We start from the raw sequence: 6,358 nt of genomic DNA, 5'->3' as shown, positions 1-6,358 counted from the left end.
ACCACACAACTACAAAAATATATAATATATTATGTGCAAGTGTTGCTTATAAATTTGATAATATAGATATCTCTCTCCAATCATCAATAAACTAACTATAGTCGTCTCTATTCATCAAATGATGGATCTTTGATGAACTCATAATTAAATAAAAATTATGTTTTGATATCATCGACAAACTTTTATTTTGATGGTATTCGACTGTACCTACATATAATTTGGAGCATTTTTATATGATTCAGTGTGTACGTATGATTGTTGGCATTTATATGGTTAGATACGGAGAGAGAGATAACTTATAAAGTTCTATTATATTGTTTTTGTCGGGTGAAGGTTTCAGCGTGTGGTTATCGGAATCAGTAGTTAATCAATAAATTGCTTTTATTCAATTCATGCAATCTTAATTTCTACTTAACGAGATATGCAAGAATTGAATAATACTAGAAATTTCAATAAAACTTTATAAATACATTTTTTGATTAACACAGTTTTCAGAAATCAGAAAAAAATTTCTAGGTCATCGGGCTTTTTATGGTTATTTTATCGTTCAAAGTTGGATGAAAAAGCTATGAATCATATAGGTTATCCTTTTCAATTGGATATTTCTATATCAAAAAATCTAGAGAGTGTGATAAAAAACTATCTAAAATATTTAGACAATCTTGTAGTTTATAAAAATTACCATCAAAATATAAGGTTGTCATTGTATCAAGTCTTATTTTACATTTTTATGGGTAATATGGCCAATTCGACATCAGGATTATTCCCCATTAGAATCATCAGTTGTATTCTTGATTTATAAAAAGCACCTAGAGAAATGAGAAACAAATGAATGTCCGGTGTCAAAATAAAAAAATGAAAAATACATATTTTTATTATCTAAATAATATATTTATTTATTATTTTAAATAAAAAATGGCGACTATTACATATAATAATACTGTATTTCATTTATTTAAGTAATTTTTGTTATAATTATTCTATGTTCATTATTGTAAACAGTGGGCTGAGGCCCTAATTTATGAGCTATGGCTTTATAGGCTCCTCAGACGACAGTCTGTTCAAAATGAAAATATTTTTAGAACGAGTTGACATCAAAAATTTGCTCAGGACTGTCACGCAATCTTCATATAAAATTTTTTTGCTTCTTTTTGTAAATTTGTCCGAATAGTTATCATTCTTACTTATCAGCTTTCTCTAGGCTATCATAGTGCCCAAAGCTTCCAATATTGAATTTTGATAACTTTTCTCCCGAGAAAATTATTCTTCTCTGAGACAAAATGAATGAAATGGCAAGTCAAAATACATTAAACATCAAAGGATGAGGCTGGACTCGATTGAAAATCTTGTATCCGCAATAATGAGCATAGACAATTATTTGTTTTGAAGAAACTTAAAAAATATAATAAAAAACGTTAACATTTTACAATTAACATTGCACCCACAATAAAGAAAAAACATTTTCAGATTAAGATTTGCTTTCACTAACTCTCAAACTCAAATTTTGTGTTTTTTACGATTTTTCTGGTTTATCCGATTTTCTATGATTATCGATATTTGTCTTAGTAAAATTCTTGTCTCAGTTTTATAGTTTTTTACTGTAATAAGGACTCAAAAGATCTAAAAATCCAGGTCTATTGATTACTATAGAAATATTTTCTAAGAAATTATGTGAGATCCATTTGAGAAATCGTTTTTCATATCGGATTTTGTACGATAACTCAAAAACTATGCATCCAATCACCGAATGAAGTGAGTTTTGTAATTTTTGGGTCAAAATTACCCTATGTACCAAGTTTTATCCAAATCAGAGACAATAATTTTGTTTCGATTTTTTGCAATTTTCTTAAGGGGTACCCCTTAGAAAAAATCAAAAAAATCGGGAAAAATTTTTTGTTTCGGAATTTGATAAAATTCAGTTTTTATGGTCAATTTGACCCAAAAAATTCAAAAATCATGTTTATTTAACGATTGGCCGAGTAGTTTCTGAGAAAAACGATATCACGGATCGATTTTTTACTTTATCTGGAAACCTATTCGCCTAATCGTGAAAGAAACTGGATTTTTGTAATTTTTGGGTCAAAATTACCCTATGTACCGAGTTTTATCCGAATCGGAGGCAATAATTTTTTTTCGATTTTTTGCAATTTTCTGAAGGGGTACCCCTTAGAAAAAATCGAAAAAATCGGAAAAAATTTTTTGTTTAAGAATTTGATAAAATTCAGTTTTTATGGTAAATTTGATTCAAAAAATTAAAAAATCATGACTTTTTGCTTCGGAATTATACAAAACTCAGCAAAAAAATACAGCAATCAGACTCAAGTGACGATTTGTCGGGTATTTTTTATAGTCTATTTATCAAAATTGATGTAATTCCTAACATTGGACTCGAAAACCTTTAAATATAGAATTAATGAAATCAGATCTTAATCTCTAAAATATATACACTGTGTTCAAAAAGTTCTGGAACGAATCAATAAATCCTTCAGTAATGTAAAAAATTTTAGTTAGGTAAAAATCCTATCAAAAAAATTTCTCTTTCATTCCGTCTTTGTGATTATACCATAAACCTAAAAATTGTACGAGCCCCGAAGTGTAATTGAATCATTTCGCAACTTTTTGAACACGCTGTATAATCACAATAAAATTAATATATATATTTGATAATTTTTTTTATAAATATAAATAATGCTAATACTGTTTGTGAAAAAAATTCTTATTAAAAATTAATTAATTTATATTAAAATAATTAAAAATTTGTTGTTTTTAGACGTATACTCGTATAATAATTAAAAAAATATAGGCACACTCGAAACATGGCAACAAAATTAATAAATATGGACACAATGAAAAATAATAGAACACGCTTTAATATCCAAATTTGGATTTTTAATCCAAAAAAAACTATAATACATAAATCAATAAATCAAATGTCAAATTTTTGAACCAAGTTAAGTGATTTTTTCGTAAAGTTTATCGTTTTCGAGATATTAACAGTTTCTAACACACAGAAATTCAAATTTCGCGCGTATTTTGACGAAAATGATGGATGCAATGAACGCCATATTGCTCTGTCATTATGACGTCAATTGGCTGTGTAATCAAATGTGGTGATGTATTCTATGGTAATTTAAGTACACTTAGATTTTTATTTTTCGATCTAGAATTATCAAAAACCTTTTTCTGGATATAAACTCATGTTCTATTATAATATTTTTTGAAAGATACAATTAGAAACAATGGACTCTCAATAATTTGACACTTCCTCTTCCATCAATTTCCATTTCCTACTGTTGAATTATTAGAGTCCAGAAATTTCATTTGTATCGTAAAATGGCATTAAAAATTTTTAAAAACAAAACGAAAGAAATAAAACAAATTTTCATATCACATAATGAAACCAATTTTTCCAAAAAAGGAAAAATACGTAAATTAACAACACAAAAGGTTTATAACCTACAAAAAAAAAAAATATACAATTTATAAAAAAAAAATGAAAATATTACGTATTTAAGGTATATTTTATGGACGGATTCGTTAAAATATTTTGTGGCACTCAAATTGGATACAAAAAGTGATCATATCAAAAATACTATTTGTTTATTTCCCATGAATTGTTCAAATTAGGACTCAATAAAGCTGTTAAAAAATGTTTTATATTAATTTTTGGAAAGAAACGAAAAAATTACCTTAAAGCCGAGATTCGAGCCCGGGTCCTATAGATATCCGGTCTAGGACGTAACCAACTTCATCACTTCTGTGACTCAAATTATCTGTAACCTCTTCGTGTCTTTATATGTGATAAAAATATAAAATTTTTGAAATTTTTGCGAGGATAATTAGGACCCAAAAGCTACGAAAATTAAATTGATTTCGAAAAATCACTCTTCCAAGTTTGGTAAGGTAAATATGAATAAGACACTTATCTAAATTTAGGCCATTTGATGATTGGGTGAATAGTTTTCGAGAAAAGCGATTTCTCGAATCTATTTATCTTGAAAACTAGTCGTATAATCGTTAAATGAATACTATTTTTGTGTTTTTCGGGTCAAGATTACCTTAAATTCTGAGTTTCATCGAAATTGAAGACATATGAAGACTTTCAAGATTTTCGGTTACTTAATAACCGAAATTTAATAACACATCAAAAAATCTCAAAATACACGTATCGGTTAAAATTAGTGAAAATATTTTAAGCTCGCTTAAAAGTTCGAGTCCCAAAAGTTCAATCCATGAGAAATTCACTGTTTAATTTTTTTTTTAAATTAAATAAACTTAAAATACTATCTTAAAACTATCTGTGTGAGGTGTCGTTTGTGTCAATATCAAAACATTTTACTTTAACTTGCAATTGAATTTTGACAATTTTTAAAACCGTTTGTTCTTAGTGTCAAACCACTTAAGGTAGTACTATCGGTAATAGACTTTGTACTCAGAATTTAATGAAACTTGGCATAATTGTCCATTATTATATCATAATTAACCAGTTAAATTTTTAGAGGCCTTCAGAGAATTGAAAATCTGAACTTCCAGTTTTGTGAAATAAAATCTGTGATTTCCCATAAGAATCAATGTTAAAATATCTTTAAAATATGTTTTTTTCAGTTCTCTGAAGGCCCCTAAAAATTGAACTGGTTAATTATGATATAATAATGGACAACTATGCCAAGTGTCATTAAATTCTGAATGCAAAGTCTAATACCGATAGTACTACCTTAAGTTTCAATTGCTCATAACTAGCAAACAAATTTTCGTTTTGGATATATCTAAAAACATCTTCAAGTGCGTTAAAACTGTTGTCTCTACCACAAAAATTTGAAGTCGATTGAATGACTCTAACTCGAGATAAATTTAATTAAAATTCTGATAATTAAGGGGGGTATTCTGGTTTCCCTGATAAAAAAATCCGATTCATGGATCGGAAATTACCAATTCAACCAATCGGAATGAATAGGATTCAATTGTAAAAACTATCAATTCATTCCGATTCATTCCAATGGAAACCAACAAAAATTTTGAACATACGAGGTTCTTGTATTGTCCGAATAGAAATGTGAATGTTTGAATATTGGCACAAAAAACGCATCACACGCTTTGAACCTTAGTCAAAATTTTTTTTTTTCAAAAAAAATAAAAAAATTTAAATAGATTTACTTTTTTTTTTTTTTAATAAAATTTTCTTTGTTTTTTTTTTCTTTGAATATATTATTTTTAATCTTAATAGGATTTATTAAGGAACATTAGAAAAATTTTCCATCACAATCGATAATACTATGATTTGAACCTGATTTGAGAACACGTTCGAAGTTCACACTCTCTTCTTACTGGCCCCACACTGTATAAAGTCACATTTAAATAATAAATCACATCATCCACAGAATTTTTTCGCCATCAAATATTGTTAGGTGAGTAAATTATGGCTATTTTTGTTTGCCTTTCTGAACATTGTCGTGTCTTTTTTTTTTTTTAAATTTCGACAGAAAAAGAAAATTTTTTGAATTTCCTGGTACGCTATAAATAGTTTTTAAGATCCGTTTAAAATTTAAATAGGCAACAAGCTGCAATGCTCGGAGTTGTATGTTCTCTAACCTTTTTAATTATTCTATTTCGATAAATTATTTCGAACAATTAAAAAGTCATTTTCGAAACATCCAGAACATTATGGAATCTTCTAAATTATTTTCGAACATTCAAAATCATGCTCGAAAAATCACTCCAAACAATTCTAGATAAATTTCGAATGTGATACAACATTCTCTAACTTTTTTGAATATTTTCGAACACTTGAAAGCATTCTCGAAACATACCGAACAATCTGGAACTTTCCAGATCATTCTAGAAAATCTAAAGAATGCTCGCAACAACTGAAACGCCCTAGGTTATTCTGGAAAATTCCAGATTATTTTCAAATGTTGTAGAATATTAAAAATCATGCTTGAATAATTTCGAAAAATTCCAGATTATTTTCGACTGAATTTATAGGAAATCCAGGAGTTAGACAAAGTCGGATGTCCCTCAAAAATTTCTATTACGTAGCCGTGACAAACTCTCTTATCACCGGAAAGATCACGAGGAAAATTAACGGCCATTAACCATCACAACCGCGAATGGTTGGCAATAGATGGTCTTGGAGAAAAATGAGGACGCACAGAAAAACCCTTGCTTATTGATTTTGTCGTAGAAAAATCCTGCTCGCAGATTTGTCTGTGATCCTTGGTCCACAGGTGAAACACTGTCGAACTTAAAAAGAAATCAGCGGAGCATTGTACGGGAGTCACCTCATTCGAGATTCCGAGGCAAAACGAGTTGGTAGTCCTGGCTAAGAGTAGAATGTTACCTTAAGCCCAAGAGCAACGTT

The sequence above is a fragment of the Chrysoperla carnea genome, chromosome X (assembly GCF_905475395.1).
Source record: "Chrysoperla carnea chromosome X, inChrCarn1.1, whole genome shotgun sequence".
NCBI lineage: Eukaryota > Metazoa > Arthropoda > Insecta > Neuroptera > Chrysopidae > Chrysoperla > Chrysoperla carnea.
This window is presented reverse-complemented; position numbering follows the sequence as displayed.